Here is a 25,414-nt window from a genome sequence, read left to right on the forward strand (position 1 = left end):
CTCTGCTTGTCTGAACTCCTGAGTACCTGACAATGTTACATTAATTCTCTTTTCACAGCCTTCTGTAGATAATACTAAGATCACAGTAATTAGTTCTTGTTGAGATAAACCACTACGATAAGATCTAGAAAATGGAAAGATGTACAGTATTCTGTTGAAAAACTAATAGAGTTTAGACCTGTGTTAACCCCAGCGCTGTATTTTTCGTATCTGTAGTGGGTAACTAGTTACCATACAACTATTTCACTGTAAAATTATAACTGTTGATTAGCAAGCAGAATTGAGAAACCAACATTTTCACCCTTTAAATATCAGAACATTTATAATTTATTTTTTTCCTCTGGTTTAATTATTCAGTTGAACTGTGAGCTTTAAACTCATTGTAGTGAAACACAATAAAATACATGAGGTCTTACATTTAATTAGTTCCAACAAAATGCATATCAAAAGATACACATTATGCTATTTGCCTGAACAGTTCAGAATTAGTATAACAGACATGGATTTTTCACATGTATTTTACGAGCCCATATAATGAACTAATAGGACCCAAATAGATTACAGTTCTTTTTGTTTCCTAGAAACTCATCAAGTTAAAAACAAAACAAAACATAACCTTAAGAATTTCCCTAAAAATGTATTTGAAGTCAGTGGATAATCCTTTTGACATCTATATTAAAATTTTCTACTAGCAGCTGAAATAAACGTTTTATGTGAGTTTCCATGACAAAAATAAATAAATAAATAAATAAATAAATAAATAAATGAAAAACAAATAGAAAATAAATTTTAAAAAATCTTTACTGATCTCTTAATATTTTTCATTTTTCACACTTGAGAAAGAAGGCTATACCTTGTAAGAACAAAATTATTCATCCTCTGGACATCAATAATTAAATAATTACCATCAGAAATGCTATCTAGTGAATAGCTTGTGAAATTCATGTAGGTTACTGTCTTAGGTTTGGATGCTATTAAAAGTTATGTCAAAACAGTGTAAGTAAACATTTACAGTTGCTTATGTGTGTTCATATAAATAAATATACATGCAGTAATACATACTTTTTTTCAAAACTGAAATTGGATTGCAAAAGACACTGGAGAGTAAAAGAAAGTCCAGTATGTGTGACTGTACATCTCTTCCTAGATTGTTTTTTATATGGAGGAGTTACAAGATGCTGGCTTATGAACATAGAATTGAACATAGGACATTATGAACGGGACTAGAAAATAAAAATGTGACATCTGAAAACTAGAGGTATGATTTATTTATTTGTTTGTTTGATTGTTTGTTTGTTTATTTTTAATACAAATTTAACAGAGATGCAGCTACCACTATGTTCATTCTAGCTGATCTTAAGATACAACAATATCTTGAAGTATCATTCAGTGTTTTCTTTATTAGGAATTGCAAGTGAGTCTGCTGGGATCTTCTTGTGCTACGTTCAGTCAAGAAATAATTGTGCTTTGCAGAGGTATTAAGGAAATAAGAGTCAGACTGAGGAAATAAATTTCAGAGCGAGCACCCTAGGTAAATGCCAGTACTTATATAAGTATATAAGAATATAAGACAGAAATGCATGCAAATATTAGGCAAAATTTTAATAGTAAAGGTAATATTTGGCATTCTTTCAGCCTTTGTCCTTTTAAACTTCTGTCTGTATTGACACATGCAATTTCAATTTATTTCAAATTATCTATTCAAATAGTGTTTCAGTAATTTGAAACAGTTACTAATAATGTGTGTACAAGATGCACAGAAAGAAAATACATTCTTCTGTTTCTTATTTACAGGCATATTTCTCATGATGTTAATATAAAACAATGAGATTAATGCACATTTGACATATGCATTTAGTTAACAATGTTATCTTAAAGTTATTTTAAAAAAATCTTTTTAATAATAAAAATGCATAAATGTCTAAGTTCTTTAAGGTTATTTTCAAGAACTATTGGCTTAGCATATATATTTTACCAACAGTATAATTATTTCAGCATTATATACATTTATCCTTCAGCAATTCTACATTAAAAATCCATGAGTGCATAAATGCATTAGGATCATCTTTCAATAACTGTAGTACTTTAAAAGGAAAGGCATTCAGATGGAACCTTTCCAAGGCACATACAATTGCTTTTATTGTCTGCAACATAAATGGTTTATCCATAAATCTCAGTTTGACACAAGAATTGCAAAAAAATTGAGAGTAAAAAGAGAGAAAAAAATGTGTCTCTGGATGTTCTGTGACAGACGGGGAAACAGGAATCAAGGGTGGATTTACAAAACTTCATAGAAATTCAATAATGATCATGATTTACTAGGGAACAGAGAAATGACCATTAACATTTGCAGCAGCTTACATACCGTTTTCAATAAAATGCTATCCATACTAATATAATCACTGATTTCATCAGTCTTCTGTCATTTACATGTAAAATAGAATTTCCAGTTCTAGACAGGCATATGTCTTAGGGTGGCACAGATTTGGATATATTTTTTTAATATTTATGTCTTCCTGAAACCTTGCTCTTCTCTAAAGCAGAAGCTTACTCTAAACTGGATTTGTGTTTTATTCAAATAATTATATTTTGTAGTTGTTGCAGTTGTTTGTTGTTTGTTTGTTTTTCCTCACTTGGGAAAATAAGCAAACAAATAAATAAATAGAATGTGTTTATGCTGGTATTTACAGCTCTCATAGAGACGAAGCATTCAGTTCCTAGATTCTAAGCAGAGTAGCTACTTTGTTGCAGAATGGAGTGCAAAGAAAATGAATCTAATGGACATCTGAGTCTGAGCTTTCTTTTCCTTGGCTTTGTACTGTACAGTTAGTTAAGTTTCAGAGAGATAATGTTTGCATTGAGATCTGTTATTATTTCAGTTATGTCTTACCTGAAGAAATTGATGATGACTAATCTGATATCCTCTTTTTAAATTATTTTTTTATTTTTCTCTTCAAACCTCACCATCCACTTGCTTACCTTGTTCTCTCTACAACTCCTCCAGAATGTATCTTAGCCTTGAAAAATAGAATTAATTCTGTAAGTGCTTGCGTATTTTATATGTACTTACACATATATATGTATGTATACTTATATATACGTATACATGAATCGCATGTAAAATCACTTTTAAGACGGTGAAAAAGGAGACTGATGATAGGAAAACTACTTTTATGAATGTAGAATATTAATCAAAGAGTAGGAAAGGGAAAGAATAAATGAATGTCAAAAATCTGTTGGGTCTAAAAGTGCCTACTGTAGTGATAAGCTTTAGAGAAGGCAGCACCATTAGATGTGATTTTAAGTACTGCTTCAAAAAGCCTAGAGTTCTGAGGCTTGACCAAAGTTTAATAGCACAGAAACAGCATTGGCATAAAAGAGACTATTACTAGCTCTGTAATTCTTTCTTATATAGAAAAAGTGGGGAAGAAAAAAAGTAAAAAAAAAAATATCTTCATATCCTCAATTATGTTTGGCTTTGAAGGGCAATCCTCGGTCATAGGTTATCTTATTCAAAAATTGCTGTAATAGGATCACCCATTGTGACTGTCCTTCCGACAAAATGATTTTTGGAGTACAGGAATTAAGAAAAGGTTTCAAGAATCTTGTGAGATATAGATACGAGAGTCTCAAGTGGTTCTTTGTAGAATCATGAGCAAAATGTAATGCCTCTGATATCATGATGTTTTCTAAATCCCATTCAGTATATTCAGGTGAAATGAATTAACAGTAGTTTGGTGGTCCTAAAGTTGGAATTCATTTCCCTAAACCCATTTATGATCTAAGTCTAGTTTTAAATACTTTTCTAGCATTCATATAGAATTAATGGAGATAAAACTTTTCCTAAATAGCAATGTACTCTACTTATCTTAAAAAACAAACAAACAAACAAACAAACAAAAAAGAAATAATAACAATGAAACAGTGATGTGAGGGTACAACATATTGCATTGTGAAATACATTAAAAGAATCAAGGAAATTTCTGGAGAGGAATCTATTGAAAAGGAGGTATATGCTACTACCTAATCTAAATTCATATGTTATAGAACTAGTGGTGCAACACAGCATTAGGGTTAACAATGCAGTATACAGTATACATGTCTCTATGGATAGATGCTTCCCTTTGGAAACAGAAAATGCCTGTTTGAACTAATCTAAAGGCAATACAGTCACTGTGAATATATAGGGGGATGATTACCTCTCTGCACCTGCTGGCCACACTATTTCTTATACATGCCAGGATGCTGTTGGCCTTCTTGGGCACCTGGGCACTGTTGGCCCATTTTCAGCCAAGCATTGACCAACACCCTTGGGTCCTTTCCTCTTTACAGTTATCCAGCCACTCAGCCCCAAACCTATAGCGCTGCATGGGGTTGAACCTCATCCCATTCACCTCAGCCCAGGAATGCAGCTTATTCAGATCTCTCTGAAGGGCCCCCCTACCCTCAGACAGACTGACAACACCTCCCAACTTCTTGTCATCTGCAGACTTACTGAGGGTACACTCAGTCCCCTCATCTAGCTCATCAATGAAGTTATTAAACAAGATGGGCTCCAGTACTGACCCCTGGGAGACATCACTTGTAATAGGTTGTCAGCTGGACTTAACTCCATTAATCATACCCGCTGGGCATGGCCCTCTAGTCAGTTCCTTACCCAAAGGAGGGAATACCTGTCTAGGCCATGGGCAGCCAGTTTCCCAAGGAGAATACTGTGAGAGATCATGTCAAAGGCTTTGCTGAAGTCTAGGTAGACTACATCAACAGCCTTTCCCTCATCCACCCGTCTGGTCACCCAGTTGTAGAAGGAAATGAGGTTGGTCAAGCATGACCTGCCTTTCACAAACCCATGCTGTCTGGGCCTGATCCCCTGGATGCCACACACATGCTGTGTGATCTCACCCAAAATGATTTGTTCCATAACTTTCCCTGGTACTGAGGCCAGGCTGATGGGCCTGTAGTTCCCCGAATCCCCCTTACAGCCTTTCTTGTAGATGGGAGTCACATTGCCAAACCTCCAGACACTTATTTACTAAATACCATATCAAAATACAGGATAACACAATATACAATACAATATATAATACAATATAATTAAAAATTGAGCTAACGAATCAAGCAAAACAAGAGAGAGAATGCGTCCCGAAACCGAGAGGCCTACTGTGAATCTAGGCGAAACGGTGAAGGCTCCCACACACTCCCCTGAAGGCCAGAACTCGAAAGAACATCAGTCTAGCCTGCAACAGAGTTAATATAGTGTCCAGGTCCCGTGACCCATCTCTCTGACCCTGTTGTTCTCTGGGAGATGTAGTCTTTTTCTGTAAGTTGCAGATTCAGTAAAATTATTCATGCTTTATATGATGTTATGATGTGGAATACTGATAGCAAAATTACAAAATTATTAAACCATGACAGTGAAGTATGAAACTCTGTGAATAACAAAGTGCTGTGCTAAAAATAAATAAATAAATAAATAAATAAATAAATAAATAATGTATATGTATGTACATATATGCTAGTGTACAATGAGCTATCTTCAGGTTTTGGAGATAATTAAGCAATACTGGAGTATTACTGTGCATTCAAATAATAGACTCTGATTCTTTAACTGCGATCCTTCTATTATTCATGATATAAACTACCTTGTATTTAGCTACTCTCAGCCTCTTGTATAGCATTTAATTTTGTCAGAGATATGCAGGATGGTATTCTGAGCAAATGTAGATTACTACTGTGAAGATTAATGATCAAATGCTGCCTTTCCCATTAGCTGAGAGAAACAGCCACTCACATAAGATGATATCTCTTGCCCTAAAACAGATCCCATAAATAGGTCAGATGAATAGCAGTCTAAAAAAAGAATATTTTTCTCTGCTGACTTTCACTAAGTCCGGGGAGAACAGCATACATGTTATGTTCAGATAGAGTACATCTAAGTTGGTTGAGCCTATTCCACCTACTGCATGACTGTTTAGAAGGAAAACATACAAAAGCATGGCAGAATCACTAATATTTCTGAGAATATTCTGTATAAGGAAACATTTATACAAATATATATACAAATATCAATGGCCTTATTCAGTCTTGTAGGGATATTATTAATTCAAACTAAATGCTGTTAAGAATAATCAATCCACTGCAATTATAAACACATCCATCTTAATATTTTTTGGCAATGAAAAATCTCTTTGTATGATATTGAATGTGACTTTGAACAAAAGGGTATTTTTAAACTGAGTAAAATAAAGACTTGACTCATATCTCTGTTGACAATGATGAGTTGTCTCTTAGTTACATACTTCATAATAATAGTATCATAATATGAAAAGCCTGACCAACAAAGAATACAGCTATCAACATTTGAACATCACATATGAAAATACTACCCGCAAGATATAACAGACTATCTTTCAGTTAGTTTCAGGAAAGTATTTCAAGACACATTAATTCTTAAAGGACACAGAAGTATATAAATGAATGCCACCTTATATTTGTTGAGTCATTTAATTTAAAGCTCTTGGCAGTAATGTCCATAGTATTTCTTAACCTGTATGTCTGCAGTTGAAGGGTGAAATAAAAAGACAGAAAAGTTCATAGAGATCTGATATGTGTGAATACATGTATCTTTGCAAAAGCTCTGAACAAAATAACTTTTTTTGTTGTTGTTCATTTTTTTAAAAAATGAAATTGCAGAGCAGCAAATTTTTAATAATATAACGTGGTTTGTTTTTTGTTTTTTGTTTTGTTTTTTTTTTCTTCCCTTTCCTCAAATGATACTCCTTTCATCCATGTTCTTCATAATAGCACATAGGTGTGTACCTATAATCCATTGGCTGAATGGCTGCTTTTAGGAGGGTTGTGGTCAATGGCTCAATGCCAAGTGGGGGCAGGTGACGAGTGGCATTTCTCAGGGATTGATGCTGGGATAGGTGCTATCTAACACCTTTGTAGGTGACATGGGCAGTGGGATCAAGCACGCTCTCAGCAAGTTTGCAGATGATACCAAGATGAGTGGTTCTTTATATCAAAAATTAGAGGTGGGGTTTGTAAGAGATTATTGTGTTATATCTTTGACTCAAAGCTTGCTGAAGGACACAGGTGAACAAGTCCAAGCAAGTCCTGGTCAAAGGTTGAGAAATCCTTTGTCTGAGGGACACAGATGGACAAAGTCAGGAGCAACCAGACAGAGATAAGCTGCATCATAATGGCCAGGAAGCAGCCTTTTGTGTGGGCTTATCTCAAGGAAGATAGCTATCTGAAGGGTGCTGCACATGACTCTTACCCAAGCACCCAGGAATATCAAGTAGGCAGAAAAAAATGAGGATAAAAGAGGGATCAGCAACCTTGAAGTTGGGTTTTCTGACAATGGATTCCTCACAACAAGAACAAGAGAAGGTTTCTAACAGCAGATTCTTCATGACCTGACACCTGCATGCTGATGAAGATGCGCATGCTGAAGAACAAGGAAGGTGTCTGCCATCACTACAGACGTCCTACTCGCTGATGGATTCTCCTGGACCTGCTACCTGCATCCTGCTGCCTGCTCCTGTACTTACCCCTGAAGGAGGCCTACAGGAAAGCTGGAGGGTGACTTCTTCTAAGAGCAGACAGGGACAAGAAAAGGGGAAATGGCTTTAAACTGAAATAGGGTGGATTTAGACTAGATATTAGAAAGAAATTATTTACTGTGAGGGTGGTGCAACACTGGAACAGATTGCCCAGAGAGGTTATGAATGCCCTCTCCCTGGAAGAATTCAGGCCAAACTGGATGGAGCTTTGAGCAACCTGGTCTAGTGGGAAGTGCTCCTGACTATAGTAGGGGGTTGGAACTAGCAGATCTTACAAGATCCCTTCCAACCCAAACCATATTATGACTTTGTGATTCCATGTTTGTGGGTTGTTGTTTGTTTTTTTGTTAGTTTGTTAGTTTTTCTGGTTTGTGATCTCAATAAATAATATGAACTTGAAGGCTGAAAATGTTATTCCAAACATTTCATACATCTTCATATCTGAAAATACTCAGATAATACTCTTCCTGTTTCACTGTAAGATTTTTATTTTTTTTTTTTCCTTTTTCATAACAACAAATACCTCACTTTAAAGGAAATAGGTTGTTTCATTTTTAATGCAACTTGACATTTGTGGCAGGAAAAGTTAATGACATTGTAAAACAGCTTTCAAGTTCAAAGACTAAGATAGACATATGCATGTAACATATCTTTGAACTCTTCAAGAGATGAGAAGAAATTATTTAAAGTGTCATGTGAATGTGAATAGATATATCTAGTATGAAAAGGGAGATACTCTCAAATGGTAATTACAGCTAGAATAATCTGCTTTCATTGCCCAAATACATCCTTCTTATTTCTCAGTATTTGAGCTGACCATTTCAAAGCAAACTCTCACTATCCCTGCTCTAACTCAGTCATCTGTCCTTAGCAGAAAATTGTAGGAATCCATGGAGTAATTCATAAGTTCACTTAGTACATCAGTATACAGTGGTGTAAACATTTTTTCATTATATATTTATCCTGAGAGAAAAATCTTAACATCTAACTTTCTTCATCCTCATGCTTTTCTCCTGCTCCAGCATTGATCTTTCCCATGAAATGAAGCTTTCTGTGGGCTGTTATAAAGGGGGTTCTTCCATCAGGCTGCAGTTCAAGATCTACACCAGTGTGAAACCATACCATAAAATGCACTCCTTACAGAATAAAGTGCTCCAGTGTGTGTCCCTATTGGGCCATAGTTCTTACCCATAAACTTGCTCTCCTTGTTAGTTAAAATGTTTGCTAGGAATTTGCTCCTGCAAGGGCTCTCCATCAACATTTTCCTTCAGAGCGCATCTACCTGCAGCAGCTTGGTATTCTCCATGGGCTGCAACTGAACAACCTGTTACAACATGAGCTTCTCCAGGAGTATCTCTGCTCAGATACCTAAAGCATTTTTAAAGCATTTTCTTCTCATTTATTTCTTACCATGGTATTTGCAGAGGTGCAAAGTTCTCTCAAGCTATTTTTTTTTTTTTTTTCACTCCTGGGAACTCTTGCAGATTTATCTCAAGAAGTTCAGTGACATGCAGAAAAGCAATAGATTCATAAATGATTTAAAACATTACTAACAGTTTTAACTAGAATATATTATTAGTTAGTTTGGTGTTCTTTTTTTAGCATTGTATTTCTGTCTTTCTTAAATTTTTAGCCTTCCTTAAATATGTCATCATAGATGTGCAACTAATATCACTCATTGGCTCAGCTTTGTCCAGCAGTGGGTTTCTTTTAGGGCCATCTGGAACCAGCTGTCTGATGACATGGGGGCATCTTCTGGTCTCTTATCACAGAGGTCATTCCTGCTGCTTCGCTTCTACCAAAACCTTGTAACATAAGCTGAGTATAGTCTATAAATCATGGCAGTTTATATATATATTTGAAGATTTCCAGGCTCTTATCTGCTCAACCTCAGGAATGATTACACAGTCGCATGTAATTTGTGAAGTTATAAGTTACGTAGTCTGTTTTAAATGTGAAATCACAGTATGCTCGTTAGAGGAATTCTTAACTCTGGACAAAGAAAACAGATGCTGCAGAATGTTAACAGCAAAGAGGGAAAGCATTTCCATTGAAAGGAACTAAATGTTTTTTCTGTCATCTGAAAGAATGCATTGTAGAATAAACTTTGACATATTTTTACTGCTTTGTGATTGAAAAAGCAAGATGATTTTATTGAAAATGACACATCCTTGATTAATTATTGATTTGGGCAAGTATAACAGAAGCCTACTGGACATATGAGTGAATTACAAGTATATTAGAATGGTATGTAATTGGCAGTGTCAATACAGCCAGATGTTATAGTAATACTGTATTTGGTAGAAGACAACTATGTTTTTCACTTGTGGAATTACTGCTCCAGTGTACTTTGAGTATTTGTCAACTCATCTGCACATAGTTTGACTTTTATTTCAAAAAATGTATATGCTGTGTCAAGCTCTACAGTCTTTCCTGGTTAGTGTTTTGCAGCTTTCTTTGTCACTAGATATGAATATTGTTACTTAAATCTTCTAACTAATTCAGATACAGTACATGAAAAAAAAAAAAATCAGAAAAAAAAAAGGTTCTTAATTTAATTTATTAAACAAATTTTAAAAAAAGATATATTGTTTGGAAAAAAGCCAACAAAAAACTGTTATTTTTGAGAATTAATCAACTCTTTATTTAAAGTTACAGGTGTTTATTTTGGTTCCTGGATGACACAGTTTTAGAGTTTATTTATCACACAGACATTTGATATACCATTTTCTTAATGCATATTTTGTTTTCATCCTCACCTACAATAGTTAGAATGCATTTGTTTCAAGTAGACATTAAAACAACAACAATAATAGTCATAATAATAATATATATATAAAAAGAATATACCTCTGTTCTTGATGTTTTCTTCCTTTTAGTGTAGACGAACTTAATTCAACACAGGCTTGAGGATTCTGAAGTGACAACATATGGATAGAAGCAAGTTTCTCTCTCAGTTTGAAAGAAATTGTGCTCTGTACTGCAAAAGGAAACTTTTTTCAAGACTTCCAGCCCAAGAAGGGCTAACAACTCTTAAATAAAATAGAAAATACAAACACATTATTAAAGCCCCAATTTAAAAACAAATATTAAAAAAATAGACAGTCGGTACCAGTCATAAAAAATGATATATGAATGTGGGAATACAAGAAAAGCTGTTCAGAGCAGCAGCTGTGGACGGCACATAAACAGCATGGGAACCAAGGAACACCTCTGCAAGGAGAAGAGTCTCACAGCTCTGATTGGTTATGTGCCTGCATGGACAGTTGAAAAAGTGTTTTGTAGAACTTGTTTGACATGTAAGATGTTGGGAAAGTTTAAGGGCGGATGGGAAAGTTAGAAAAATAACAACTTGTGAAAGGTATATAAGGGATGTGAGAACTTGTAATAAACGATTGGATCGTTCACATCTGAGTCCGTGCCGAGTCGCTGCAAATGGCGCCCACAACGTGGAGCAAATCAACCCGCGCTGAGCGAGCCGGGTCCGCAGCGTCGCCGACTGAAACTTCGGAGAGACTGTTTCGCGCGCACCCGCACCGTTCTGCAGGACAGAAGGTGAGCAGTCGGAACTATGGGGAGCTCACTAACGAAAGAGCAGAAAGTAAATCTCGAAGTATTGCGGTCAGTGTTACCGTATCAGGATAAGACTGTGTCTACTAAAGCATTAGCTACTCTTCTTAAATGGATAAGCAAAAATGTCCTTAATTCCAAAAAGAGTTCTCTCTCGATGAGAGAACTTTGGACAAAATCCGGCTCAAAACTCTACGAGGCTTCTCTCGCTAAAGACAGAAAGGCTGCTAAGCCTGTTGCCCGTTTGGAGCCGGATAATGGAAGGGATTTAAGCAATCACGACGGAAAGAATTATTCCGACCATTCCCTGCCGCCCTCCGTCCCAACCCCGCCGCTGCCTCTCGCTGCGGGAACGGCCCCTGCCCGGATCCAACCGCGGCTCCGACCCCCTCCCCGATTCGGGGAGACGAGGGGCCGCGGCCGCCCCCCTTCGCGTCTCCCGCCGTTCAGCTCCTCCCCCGACGTTCGCCGCGTTGCCGCCCTCTACGGCGCCCTCGCCCTTCGCTCCGCCTACGACGTTCATCGCGCCGCCTTCTGCCTCCTCCCCCCCCACGTCGTGCGCTGCTGCGTCTGTGCACCGGCGTGTAACGGTTAAAGCACACGGACGGATCGAACACAGTGGATCATTGTGACCCCGGTCCAGAAGATCAGAAAGAGAATCGGACACATTTCCTCCTGATGATACTTTGAAGGAAGCAGGAATACAAATTTCCCTACAGCGTACTGTGATGTCTTAGAGCAATGCAAAAAAGAAACAATATTAAGAGGTGATGCTGACACGTTGCAGACCTTTCCTAATCAGGTCCCCCGTTTGGAATCTCTGCCTTATGGAGCAGTGAAGGAGCTCAGGAGTCAGTGAGAACATTCGGAGTTCAGTCAGCCTTTACATACATCTTTTGGTAGCAAACAGTGACAGTTATGCTATGAACCCTCACGATTGGAAACTGTGTTAAGAATGATCCTCTCTCTGCTATGCAATACACCGTGTTGATGACTGAATATCAGCTACATAATTTGACTGATAGCTCTTTGCCTCAGACTCGGACAAATCCATGTGGCACTGCACCTCTTCAACTGTGTCAGACAGATGTCACCACGTTCCTGAATTGGCCCTGTCTAAATAATTGCACATGTAACAATAGATACTCATTCTTCTTACGTATTTTCCACAGCACGTACAGGTGAATGCAGTCTCAAGATTTAGAGTTTAAGGCATTAGCTAGGATGTTGTGTGCTTCTTCTATTTTAGTAATAGATCAGATGTGTATTAAACAGGATTTGATCTAATCAATGCTAGAATCTACAGGAATAGCTCTTTTAATGTTTTTAGTACTGTTTGGTTATGATTTATTAGCCTATTAATTAGCTTTTCTTAATTTGCAAAGACAAAAACCTGGAAAGGACCCAGGCAAAGAGATGACCCTGTATCATAGAACGGATACCTCTTTTACATCCAATTAATTGGGATCTGAAAATATAACCATGCATCATTTTAGACAAAAGTGCACGCTAATAGAACTAAATTGATGTTTATTCTGTTTTCCAAGCAGGTGTTCCACTTGGGCTCTATATCACGCACTGGCCATGCGGATGTGGTGTACAACTGGAAGAAATCCTTCAGACCCTGAATGCAGGAGAGAATCTGTGATGGTGAGAGAGGAAAAGGTGCACCTTGAAGCAGGGGACGCCCTGCTGGCACTACCTGTCACATCCACCACCAACATGGCTTGCTGTTTCTCAAGGGTCAATAAGTAATAATGCCCTTAGTGATACTCTAGTACATTTTCCTCTAAAATTGGTTCTATTTGACATGCTATTCCATTAATTGTGCGATCATTAATCAAATTATACCCAGATAACTCAGTTGTAGAGCATGGTTATGAACATCTTAAAAGCATTTACTGCACAAATTTTAGTGGTCATTAAAAATCAATATATCAGAGTATATAAAAATTGAAGCCTTTTCCTGATCAGTTACGGATTAACACAATGGGACCCTCATGGATTTATTTTCAGGTTGCAGAAACTTAGGTTGCAGTACAAACATGTTTTTCTTTTTAGTGGGTTAACAGTAATGTTGTTATGTTGTATTTGACTTGTCTCTTTTTTCACTTTAGAGTATGTCAATCGAGGCCTTGATTGAGTTGTAATGATTATGTTATTAATATAAATAGCGTTATTATTTATAGTATGGTAGTAGCTTGTCAATAAACAAAAAAGGGGAATTGTGAATACAAGAAAAGCTGTCAGAGCACAGCTGTGGAGCAAGATAAACCACATGAACCAAGGACACCTCTGCAAGGAGAAGAAGAGTCTCACCAGCTCTGATGGTTATGTGCCTGCATGGACAGTTGAAAAGTGTTTTGTAGAATGCTTTGGACATGTAAGATGGTTTGGGAAAGTTGTAAGGCGGATGGGACAAGTTAGAAAATAACAACTGTAAGGTATATAAAGGGATTGGTTGGGGGGAAGAAATAAACTGTTTTGGTTTAAAATTTAAACACGATTTTTTTTGGGGGGAATCCCGTATCCATCTGATCCGTGCCGAGTCCGCGCATATGATGTATTTACCACCTTAGCGAGTCAAATTCACATTTCTTTTCTTGCAGAGGAGAGCCCTAAATACCAGGCAGTGAGTTTGAGGAGAGTACAGAACAATCACTTTATGTAACCACATGAGGTTAGGCCAAAAGATAATCCAGACATTACAAAGAAAAAAAATCAACTCAGTCTCAGCTGAAACCAGAACAGCACTGTACCAATATCACCTTGAATATATATCTATAAATATATGTATTCATACATATAAATGATAATAAAATGTAATGCTTTAGTGGTGGTAATTTTGTAGTAACTTGTGATACTAAAATATAAACTTGCTGCTAATACTGATTGTTATTGCTGCTGAAGTCTTGTTCTTGCTTTTCTGATGGTAATGTAGTATCTTGCAGGTCCTTTGGGTCTTTACACTATCACAAGACTTACTGAAGTCCCATGTCCTTCTAAAGAAGAAACTCAGGGATCTTCCTTAGCATCCAAATTGCATAAAATGCTGCATCATTGTTGTATTATTGGAGATTATTAGGAGAAATCAAGTCAATCATCTTGCTCAAGTCAAGTCAATTTAACCTGCTGTTTACAAGTAGAGAGGGAACGGTGACAGCTGTGGTGATGAAAAGCTGCCTTGGGCACAGTAACCACAAAATGACTGAGTCTTCTATTCTTGGTGAAGTAAATTGTTAGCAAGTTTACTATAAGGTTTCTTAACATTTCTTTTTATTATAAATACTAATTATAGTAAGTGGTGTGTCAAGGGAGATTTTTAGTTCAATATGTACAAACTTCACCAAACATTCTCACATCTTTTCTTGACTAAGTCTTTATATAAAATTAGAAAAGCTAAAGATCTTTTCACTGAGAAGCATTTCTAATAAACAGAATTTTAAATGCAACTAAGCCCTGGGCTTTCATTTTAGTTCTCTGTTGTTGTGTTGGGGACCTAAAGGCCCCTGACTGAAGAATGATCCTGGGATGGAACAAAGTATTCTGACAGTTTTAAGGGAAGTGATATTTGTGGCTGTAGCAAATATCTTGTTTTGCAGAGATCTTGGTAGTTTATTTTGTTTTTACAACAACGTGTTTTGCAAGCAGGTGTTCCACTTGGGCTCTGTATCACATGTTGGCCCCACAGCTATGGCATGCAAGTGGAAAGAACCCTGCAGACCCTGGAGAGAATAAAAGCAGGAGGGAGGCTGAGGTGGGTGAGAGAGGAACAGTGCACTTTGGAACAGGTGGTACCCTGCTGACACTATCAAATATACTGTTGGCATGTTTCTTCTCCCTCTCCTTTTTGTAGTTTTACTGTCTCTCAGGAGTTGGTAAGTAATAGTGTGCTTACTTGTTTAGGGAGCTTCTGCATGCGGCTTTCTGGGATTATCTAAAATGAGTGTGTGTGTGTGTGTGTGTTGAATAGAACTTATAAGCTTCTGTGCTGCTCTAATAGTTTGTTTGCCTCTGCTCCTGTCTCTCAGATCCAAATGTACTCTGAAACTATTATTCTGTTGGGGAAAACAAAAACAAAAACAACAACAAAAATTTCTGGGATGAAAAATCAACTTACAGGGAGATCTTAGAATCATAGAAGGTCCTGTATTGAAAGGGTGAAAGGAGGCTTGAGATCATCTTGTTCCAACCCTTCTGCCTTGGGCAAATTGCCATCCACTAGATCAGGCTTCCCAGTGTCCCACTTGAACTGGCACTGAACACTTCCAGGGGTGGGACATTCATAGCTTCTTTAGGAAAGCTGTTCCAGTGCCTCTGAGTAAATAATGTGTTCCTAACGCCTACTCTAGATCTCCCCTCTTTGAGTTCAGAATTGTTCTCCCTTGTCCTATCACTGTCTAGCTGTGTAAAAAATTATTCTTTATCTTGTTTATAATCTCCCTTTAAATGCTGAAAGGCTGCAATGAGGACTCCCTGGAGAATTCTATTCTCCAGGCTGAAAGCCCAAATCCCTCAATCTTTCTTCATAGGAGGGATGTTCCGTTCTAGCTCTCTCATCATCCTCTAAGCCCTGCTCCAACAGCTCTGAATTGTTCTTTTGCTGGATGCAGAACTGCATCTAGATTCTCACAAGGGCATAGTAGAGAGGATCAGTCATATCTTTCTCTTCCTCCTGACCATTCCTCTGATGCAGCCTAGGATATAGTTTGCCTTCTGGGCTGTAAGCGCATGGTGTTGGATTGTGTCCATTTTTTTTGTCCACTTGGTCAGTCCTACTCAGTTTCTTAAAAACTGAGTGATGTTTCCCAATCAGCAGGAACTTCACCTAAACACCACTACCTTTCAAACATGGTGGAGAACATTCTTGGTATCCACATTAAAGCAGGATGCTGGGATGATCACATGGCCTGAGAGACACATGAAAATTAATCCTCATGAGGCAGCCTCAGTCATTCTGATCTTAAAGTGGAAAGGATTTTGCATCACTGACCTCTGCAAGAAGATAATGGAGATGCCGGGGATTGAACCCGGGACCTCATACATGCAAAGCATGCGCTCTACCACTGAGCTACATCCCCACTTGCAAGTACTGACTTTTGGATTATCAAGAAAAGTGTGTTGGTAAATACCTTACTCCTGACCCCAGGATGTGTGTTATTCCTCCTCATAGACTTGTACACATTCAAGTTCTCTTGGTGGTCTTGAACTTGTTCTTCACTTACAGCAGGAGGTGTTTTGCTCTTCCAAGTTTCAGGGTCTTGAGAGATGCAGAAATCCTGACTGCCAATGAAGACTGAATTAAAGAACTTATGTATCTCAGCTTTCTCCATGTCTGTTGTTGCCAGTTCTAATTTTTCATTTATCATAGGGAGTACAATCCTGTTGATATTGATGTCATGAATAAATTTTCTTTTAATTATAAATCCATAAGTCCTAAGAAGCAGTGAAACTTTATGATGAAAGCATGATACAGAACAGATACCAAAAAGTGGTTTATGGAGACAGAAGTGGCAAACTGATGAAAATTAAATTTCTTGTAAATGTATTAAAATTAATTTCTGAACCTACATTAACTTTCTCCCTTTTTTCTCCTTTTCTTTTTCTTTTTAAATAATTTGTTGTGTTGTGTTTTTGTTTTGTTTTGTTTTGTTTTCCTCCTCCTGATAATTCAGAATGCCTTTGTTTTGTTTGTTTTGTTTTGTTTTTTGTTTCCCTTCCCCCAAACATTCTAGGTGGATTTGGTATCTCCAGCAGCTGTGATTGTTCTTTCTGAAATCTCATGACAACATAACCCCCTGTCAGTTGAAATGTATTCTACTAAGCATTAGCAAAGATGATAATAGTAATAAAATAAATATATTTTTTCTTTCGTCAGACAGAGTCTGGAGAAGCAAGTAAATCAACAGCACTAGTCTCTTGAGACTCAGTTCATCTTTATTTCCCCTTTAAATGTTTTCCTGGAAGACTGCTAACTATCCACGACAGCTATTTAGAAGATTATATTCTGGCATATTAGGGTAGTTTAAAAATACTAAAATCTAGCTATTCAAATGGAAGCAGATGTCAAGGAAGCCTGTTCTTCTCTGTAAATATGTTACAGGTACTTGTAGTCCACATTATAGCCTTTGTAAGTTTGGCATGTACATTAATATCTGTTTTGGAAAAGTGCTTTTCAAAGTTAATTTCATCTAAGTTATTTTTACATTTTTGTTCTATTTTGAGAATCCTACCCCATATTACATCTAATAAATATCTGTGACAAAATGCAAGAAAGTTTTTAAAAAACATAGTAAATTTTTTAGTTTAGTAATTTTTGAAAAACTTGTATTTTACCCTTGTAACTCAGTAACTTTCTGTAGGTGTGGTGGTCAATAGATGATTTTGACAAGGTTTAGAAATAGCCAGAATCTATGAAGAGCTGGTGTACAGTGATATGCAGGTTAAAGGATAGAGCCTAATATCTAGCACTCTGGAGTATAAGTTTTTCTTCAAATTTTAAAATTTTTTTCTTCCTCTCTATTTCATCCCATACTAAGCATTCCTTCATTTCCTGCAAGACAGTTTTAATCCTGAGAAAATATTGACTGCAATAAGAGTAATAAATTTTGCAGATAAATTATGAATTCAATTTATTTTTATCAACTTTCCTGTCTATTACATAGATGATCCTTATTTTCTCCGACTGTTAAGGAATGAAATAGAAAATTTCTGACTACTTTTTTCAGTTAAATTACCTAGTATGTATTTTTCACATCTTATTTGATTAGTCACTTTTTTGAATGAAACACACTCAGTTCCTTGTTATGTGAAGAAATTTTACTTAGTGTAAATCAAATGATTTATTAATGATCAGTATATTCTATTGCTTATTTACAGACAAGGATAAAACATAATTTAAAGAAGGAAACAAACAGAAAACCTATTCGTTAGAAGAACATGATGCTCTAGAGAAAGAAACAAGTTATTTACCCAAGTGAAATCTATACCCAAAAATTGAAAAGCTATTTACATATTTTTTTTTTATTTTTATTTAACACTACTTTGTGCATTTTTTAAGGTATAGCCAGACATATTTTAGTTATATATCAGTTAATATTTTAATAAGAAGTGCTTAATAGTGTATATAATCTAAAACTGGAAAGATTTTCAGCACATATGTAACACTGAATTTCTGTATTTTAGTTTTGAGTAAATAGAAGAAAAAAAATTTACAGTACTAATTTTTCAGTGTGCTATGCAAAGACTGCAAAATGTTTATGAAAATATGGTGTAGAATTAGGGTGATGTACTTATATAAAAGCAGTGTAGGCCATACAAGAATGTTAATGCTTTACAGTAATGAAGAGGAGAGGTAAGATTAAGAGGGCTTGATTCAGCAGCCCACACATGTCATTTGAGATGTATTAGGGTATCAAGTATATTCATATAAAAGTGATAGATACATCACTGACCTTTTATTTAATTCTAGGGTGATCAGGTGAAACACTGGAGAGAATCTGAAAATGGATGGCATATAGTCAGCTAAATTCTACTCTTGGGAAACTTACTGCTGAGTTCTTGCATGGGAAAGAAGCTGAAGGAGAGGAGAGAACAGAAACTGTTATTTAAAAGATTGGCTGTAATAATTTCTAGAGGTATTGACATAGACCTATGGGTAGGTGTCTTCAAGATCTACAAGTTATCTAAATTTAAGACTCAGAAGATGATCTGTTGTCTGGGGATACACAATAGAGACTTATAAGAAATTAAGTGAATAAAACCTAGACAGCTCACCTTTATCCAAAATTAGACATTCAGCATAGGATTCTCTTCTTCACGTGAGAACATCTAGTCACTTCTGGAGACTGTAGGTAAATTTCCTAACTTCCACCTGGCAGTAAGAGATCTTAATTTCTGTGCCATAGTTACCAGTCCTGTGCAGATGGACTCAATGCTATTTTGAATATTATGTGTAATTACTAGCTTATTTGCACAGTCAAATCCCACTCTAGCACTAGGTCATATTATCTACTCTCTAGCATGTACTTAATTTTACTGATAAAATCTAAATGACCTATTATGAAAACATGAATTATCTATGCCACTGACATGTATAAGCAACTATCATCTATTAAAGGAAACTAAATAAGAAATTAGATTTAGAGTTCATAACACGAACTTGATGGACTTGATGATCTTTGAGTCTTTTCTAACCTGAGTAATTATATGAAATGTTTCCTCTTAATTGTGACTACTGGTCCATAACAAAACTGATCTCCCAGGCATCTTGCTTTATACCTGCTGTACTTGTGACATTGCCTGAAATAACATAGAAACATTTTTATGTAGCTAATTAAATATTTTCTAAGAATAAGTTTTCATTTTACTTCCTTTAAATATTTAGATCAAGAAGAAAATATCCCTACTAGAATGTTAGAGATTCCTACTCAAGGTTTCTTACACCACAAATGCATAAATAACATATAAAATTAATCTTTATTTCTGCTATATTTAGGGAAAAAATAATTTTAAAAAGATTTACATATCTTTTTCTCTTTGATCTTATTTCTTCTTGTGTTCACTTATTAACATTAACTTGTTTCAGAATTTTGCTAGGCATTGAAGTAAAAGTTCTATAAAAATTGTGACGGAATGTCTACAAAACAGTATTCATGTTCCTAATAGAAACGTATTTAAGTTCATCCCAGTTTTGTAAAGTGGACACTGAATCTTGGCAGGCTAAAATAAATAATGTAGCTACAACAGAGAGAGTGCTGAGTGCTTTCCATTTTTCCCTAGTCTTCATAATTTAAAGAACATATTAGATAATTCCCTTTACGCTGTTCTACAAGAAGCTATTGAAGTCTAAACATAAATTAACAAAAGTAATTGTATTGTATATTTAGAAGAGATTTTGCATTAATCTGACACAGCCACTTTTGCAAGTAGATATAGAAATTGAAAGCTTGCACTATAATTTAAATAAATGTTGATGACCAAAAGAATGGAATATGAATTCTGAAGATTTTATTTGGTTTGTGTTGATTTGCCTTGTTGCTCTGGGATTATTACTTAACTACTGAAAATGGACTTTGAGATAATTGCATCCTTTATTGTTTAGGAATAATATTGCACATAATTAATAGAAGAGGCATCTTAGAGATGAAAGGGATGATTTTAGTCTTGTAGATGTTATATTGAAAGTTTTAAATATGCAGTTTGTACTTCCTATAGTATCCACAATTCCAATATTTTTAATTTATTTTACTGCTTAAACAATGTGCAAATATAAGCTGTGCCAGAGAAAAGATAGTTAATAGATAAACATCCCTTCCAGCCCTTCCATCTGACTTTGCAGAATACTTTTCCATCGGGATATTTTACATCTTGAGACATCCAAAGCAAGACTGGACATAGTTATAGATGAGAAAGCAGAAGACAGGGAAAACAGCATGAAAAGTACAGGCTTTGATATGACAATCAGAACCAAGAAAAAAGAAAAAAAAAAAAAAGTATATATATATTCTCTCTATATATATGTATATATATGTATATATAGATGAGCACATAAAGAAGATTATCATCACATCCCTTATGGTCTGAACACATTTTCTCCCAATCTTTGTTTTCCGATTTCATGTCTGAACTCAAATTATCACATGTGGAGACAAGGGGACGTGGCCAACCTCTTTTCAGTGGCTTGTGGGATCAAGACAAGGGGAAATGGCCATAAACTGGAGCACAGGAAGTTCCACATCAATATGTGAAAGAACTTTTTCACAGTGAGGGTAATGGAGCACTGGAACAGGTTGCCCAGAGAGGTTGTGGAGTCTCCTTCTCTGGAGAAATCCAAGGCCTACCTGTAAGTCTTGCAGTCTGTGCAATCTGATGTAGGGAGTCTGTTTTGGGGGGCTGGATTTGATGATCTCTAGAGGTCCTTTCCAACCCCTACAAAAGTGTCCACAAGTTGAAGAGGCAGTGATACAATTTACATGCTTTCAGTGTAAATTCCATATTCTAATCTAAGAAAATCTATTTAGCTGCTTGAAATGAAGAAAAAAATAATCTCAAAGGCTATAAATTATTTTACCTGCAGAGAGCTATAATTTGCAACTTGTCTACTCAGTAGTTTATTGTCCCTCTAACTTGCAAACTGTCACCTGCTATTCGAAATTTATCTGTCTAGCTAGCTAACTAGCTAGCTATCATCTTACTGTCTTTATATTATTATAGATAGCTCTTGAATTGGATATATTTTTTTGCCTCTCACTTTATTTCTTTACTTGATTTTTCTTTTTTAAATTTTTAAATTTAGAAATATTACTTGATTGTGTATTTTAATAGATTGCATATTGGAAGTAGTATACAATGAATTAAATAATTCATAGAGGACTAGTTAGAATTTAAAGAGCAAAAAAAGAAGTAAAAGGAGAGATTTGTGAAAAAAATGCAGAACCACAATAAATATATATATTTTTTCATACTCCTATAACTACTTGAGAGCAGAATGTTTTATTCTATGAGAAAGTTATCTTTTTCAGTAATGACAAATATAATATAGTCAATTCATGGGAATATAAACATCTCAAGATGTGAAGGGATTTCAAATCACAAAAATAATTAGAGTTTGCAGCTGAATTCTCTAGACTGTATCCTCTGGTAGAAAACAAGTGCCTCATTTCACCAGCAAAAAATTAGAACTGGACCTTATTAATGTCTCAAAAGATTTCAAGGATTAGGCCATTTGTAATAATAATAAAAGCATTAAAATATTAAGTAAATAAATAATAAAAAAGGAGATGGTTGTTCTGTTTTTAGTCTTCAAGTTTTACTACCATTAATCAAGTTAAAATACAGTCAACATCTATTAAGCAATTAGTGTTTGAATACTTACGTTCAATAGCAACATTCAGAGTGATTTGTTTCTAATAAATATACTCTTTATGAAGCTGGGATATGTAAAGCACAACTGGTCTTTTTTTAATACTCCTTTATCTCCAGAACTGCAATGTTCTGAATGGTATGATAGTGATATTAATGTCAGTTCCCTGCTGGAAGAACAGAGAGCTTGAAATAAGAAAAGACACAACAAAGAGATTGTCAAATATGCAGATGAAGAGGAGAATAACAAACAAGAGACCAATTCCTGTTAGAACGAGTAATAAAAACAACTTTGATAAAGTATGCAGTCTAAGTTAAATAACAGCACCAGAAAGTAACCCTCAATTTTTTAAAATTTATTTATTTATTTATTTTTAAACTTTCTTTTGCTGCTGCTATCTCCATTTTTCACAGTCCCTGCAGCATCACTTCCAATCATTTAGGGCAGTGCTGTTTGAAGATTTTAGGAGAAAGCAAAGCTGGGAAATTCAGCCTATGTTTACAAAAACATAGTGTTAAGACACCAGAAAATAGTATCCTGATTTTGTCATAAATCAGAGTATTTTTTCAGTGGTCTATTCTGTTTTGTTTCAGTGGTATCTTATCAAAGCAAAATGGCTACAGGGCATATTCAGTGTGCAGATAGCCACAGATACAACAAAAAGCTGAATAAAAGATATTAAGCAATGCTTGTGAGATTAACTCTTAACAGCAGCATCATTGCCTTCCCAGCTTCCCAGTGCTGTGTGATACTGTGTGAGTGGGCATCACAGATGACCTAAGCTTTGTTCACCTGCTTCTACCTGGCTGTGAATCTCGCTCTGCCCCAGGGCAAAACACTTCTGAAGGTGAATTTTGCCTGAATAGCCCATGAAGAAATAGGCATTTTTACTGCCTTAACTTTGATGGATGAAATAGGGTCCACATGACTGTATCAGTAAACTAAATAAGACCCAGGTGTGATTTAGAGCACTGAGAATTGATTGTTTGTATTTGTTTAATATTCTTCTGCTTAGTATATTTCTGTATCTGTATTAACAAATTTTCTTTCAAACCACATAACCCAGCATGCAGCGTAGTATTGATGTTTCTTTTTCTGTGAGAGTGGATGGATTAGATACCCTGCTCTGGTAAAAAAATATACCTTTTTTTTTTTTTTTTTTTTTTTTAATGGAAGGGACCTTGGAATGTCATTAGGAACTTAAACCAAGGGAAGGTACAGCACCATCTGAGAGTGACAAAACTAATGGGAGCATCTATGCCACTTGAAGGAGTGCTGCATACAGTGTGAGGAATGAACAGGATCAACTGGCAGCTTTGGTCTTTTATCAGAGCTTGGTATTAGTAAGACTTGGTAGAATGAGTCCTACATCTGGAGTGTTGAGATGAAGGGGCACTGTCTGTTCAGGAGTTACGAGCAGGGCTGTGGACATGTTGCACTGTACATAAAGGAGAGAGTAGACTGAAGAGCTCCTGATGTCAGGGATAATGGAATAGAGTGCCTCTAGGTGAGGATTAAGTAGATGAATAGCAAAGGAGATGCTGCAATGGCTGTCTACTACTGTCTGCACAGCCATGATGATGTCATGGATGAGCTATTCTGTAAGGCAACTATTAAGTAATTGTGGAATTGCCTCTGTCTTTATAGGAGACTTCAGCTTCTCACACACAAACCGGGAATATATACTGCTGCAACAAGTAGCTCTAGTAAATTCCTAAAGCATACTGAAGATAACTTACTGTAGTAAGTACTAAAGCAATTGTGAAAGGTGGTTCTGTTGCTTGAAAATATAGAAGGCTTGTTGGGAGTGGTTGATGGTAGGCAGTTCTCTTGGATGCTGTGTCCATGACTAATTAAATTCAAAACTGTAAGAAAAAAAAAAAAAATCAGATTAGTTTCTACCTTCTATTTTAATGTACATTTTGTATGTTAGTAGAGCAAATTTAAAGTTTCTTAGGGAGCTACTTAACAGTGCCCACTGGGAATGTGCTCTAGAGAGTCTAGGGGAGGTTCCTGCTGACTGCAAGTTAAACATTACACAAGGCATGAGACAGCCCAGAATACTTGATTTTTTAGTATAAACTTAAGCCTTTGAAAATTTATTAAGAAGATTGTCTTGAGGTACATTGAAAGGCATTTAAGATAGAAAATGTTGTAAGATATAGTCATAGTTATGACATCAAGTTGAGTGGTGTGGTTGAAATACTGGAAGGAAGGAATGCCATCCAGAGAGACCTTGACAAACTTGAAAAGTGGGCCCATGTGAACCTGATGAGGTTCAACATAGTAAAGTGCAAGGTTTTGCATTTGGATTGGAGTAATCCTAGATATGTATGCAGACTGGGAGAAGAACTCCTTAAGAGTAATGCTGCTGAGCAGGACCTGTGGGTCCTAGTGGAAAAAAAACCAACCTGAATATGAGCTGTTGCAGCTCAGAAGGCAAATGGTATCCTGGGCTCCATCAGAAGAGGGGTGGCCAACAGAGACATGCAGGTGATTGTCCCTCTCTACTCTACCTGTGTGAGGTCCCATGTGCTGTACTGCAGCCAGGTCTGGGGCCCCCAATACAGGAAAGATGTGGGCTGAAGCACTTCCCGCATGAAGACAGGCTGAGGGAGCTGGGCTTATTTGGCCTGGATAAGGTTTCAAGGCTTCAAGGAGACCTCACTGAAGTTTTTTTAGTATTTAAAATGGGATCGTAAACAGGAGGGATTAACTTGTTTCTTGGGTAGACAGTCATGGGGAAATGGTTTTAAGCTCAAGGAGGAAAGGTTTAGATTGGATGTCAGGGGAAAGTTCTTTACAAAGAGAGTGGTGAGGTGCTGGGACAGGCTGCCCAGAGAGACTGTGGATGCCCAATCACTGGAGGTGTTCAATAACAGGTTGGATGGGGTAACCTGGTCTAGTATCAGATCTGGAGACTGTGGCCCTGCATGCAGCAGGGGTGGTTGGAACTTTATGATTCTTGGTGTGCCTTCCAACCTAAGCCATTCTTTGATTCTCTGATTCTGTAGTCAATATGGATTCATCAAGGGGAAGTCCTGTCTTAATAATTTGACTTCCATCTATGATAAGATCATCCATTTAGTGGATGAAAGGAAGGTGGCGGTTGTGAGCATGCTAGATTTTATTAAGGTCATCGATACTGTCCCTTGCAGTATCCTGCTGGACAAATTGTCCAACTATGGTTCCAGTATACTTCGCAGTGATACAACCTCACCTTGAATATTGTGTGCATTTCTGGACTCCACAATATAAAATGGATATTATGATATTTGAAAAAATCCAGAGGAGAACAAAAAAGCAGATAGAAAGGATGGAAGGAATTTCCCATAGGAATTAGCTTACTTATTCCTTGTATGGTAGAATGAATGAATGAATGAATGAATGAATGAATGAATGAATGAATGAA

General features: G+C 36.3%; 1 non-coding gene across 1 annotated transcript; it reads right to left on the reverse strand.

Annotated features, from left to right (window-relative positions):
• Positions 1–16,147: 16,147 nt before the first annotated feature.
• Positions 16,148–16,219, reverse strand: TRNAA-UGC. Its single transcript has one exon. It is a non-coding gene; the product is annotated as a tRNA-Ala (tRNA).
• Between the last annotated feature and the right edge of the window lie 9,195 nt (positions 16,220–25,414).

This window comes from Coturnix japonica, chromosome 1 (genome assembly GCF_001577835.2).
Source record: "Coturnix japonica isolate 7356 chromosome 1, Coturnix japonica 2.1, whole genome shotgun sequence".
Taxonomy (NCBI): domain Eukaryota; kingdom Metazoa; phylum Chordata; class Aves; order Galliformes; family Phasianidae; genus Coturnix; species Coturnix japonica.